Raw genomic sequence first — 923 nt, forward strand, 5'->3', positions numbered from 1 at the left:
TCTGTCAAGCAGAAAGTTAAGTATTTGATTTGACATTAAAAATTACTTTTCTAATCTGTACTAGATTTTTGCTAAATGGTAAATAAAATGGTAAATAGTTTCATGTAATGGGAGTTCTTGGCAATAGAAAATGACCTGCCGCTTTATAGATTCCTTTGCCTTAAATGCTTGCTAACTCCGGTAGAGGAAAGCTGTTAAGCTTTAAGTGCTCTGTCATATTTGCAGGCTTTTATAGTGGAAGAGAACAGCAGTCAGCAATGATGATGGAATACTATGGCAGGTAGACTTAAAACACCATAAAGCACAGACGATTGTGTGTAATGCCTTGAATTGAATCCTTTTTGAATGAAATGATCAGCCATATGTGCCACCCTTATGGACCCTGGAAGAAGAGTAGAAGAAATGTGCCCTAATGCTAACTGTGCATGAAATTGCAGTGTTAGGAGATATTGACCAGATGTTTCAATCTCAACAAATGGCTTGTTATGTGACTGAGTGAAAATATCTTTGCTGCTTTGATCACACACACCTTGAAGGAAGGGGTAATTTAATAGAGGCTGTCATAGTTCATCATCGTCAATAAACTTTGACTTGACCTTTGCCTTATGTTTTTGATGTTGCTGCTGATAAGTGTTGATGGGCAGATGTTTACTGCCTTGAGGGATTTTGCTTTTTATAAAGTGTGTACTAGAAATAGTAAAGGAGAAGGATTTTCTCAATTCTTTTCTTATTCTTTGGTTATTAGTTGGCATGCTTCTCTGTGGATTTTGTAGAATTTCTGGGCAGATGGATTTGAGTGACATTCTTATGTCTAAAGATCACTTATGTCTAAAGATTCTTATGTCTAAAGATCACTGTTTCTCTAAAGGTTTCTTCGTTTCCTCACCTTTCTTTTTCTTTTTCTTTTCTCTCTCTCTCTCTCT

At 36.1% G+C, this 923-nt stretch overlaps 1 protein-coding gene across 4 annotated transcripts in view; it reads left to right on the top strand.

Annotated features, from left to right (window-relative positions):
• The window catches only part of ADK (adenosine kinase), a 636,511-nt gene that overhangs the window by 267,824 nt on the left and 367,764 nt on the right, over window positions 1–923 (top strand). The window lies entirely within an intron of this gene.

Source organism: Mandrillus leucophaeus, unplaced genomic scaffold (assembly GCF_000951045.1).
Source record: "Mandrillus leucophaeus isolate KB7577 unplaced genomic scaffold, Mleu.le_1.0 Scaffold39, whole genome shotgun sequence".
Taxonomy (NCBI): Eukaryota; Metazoa; Chordata; class Mammalia; order Primates; family Cercopithecidae; genus Mandrillus; species Mandrillus leucophaeus.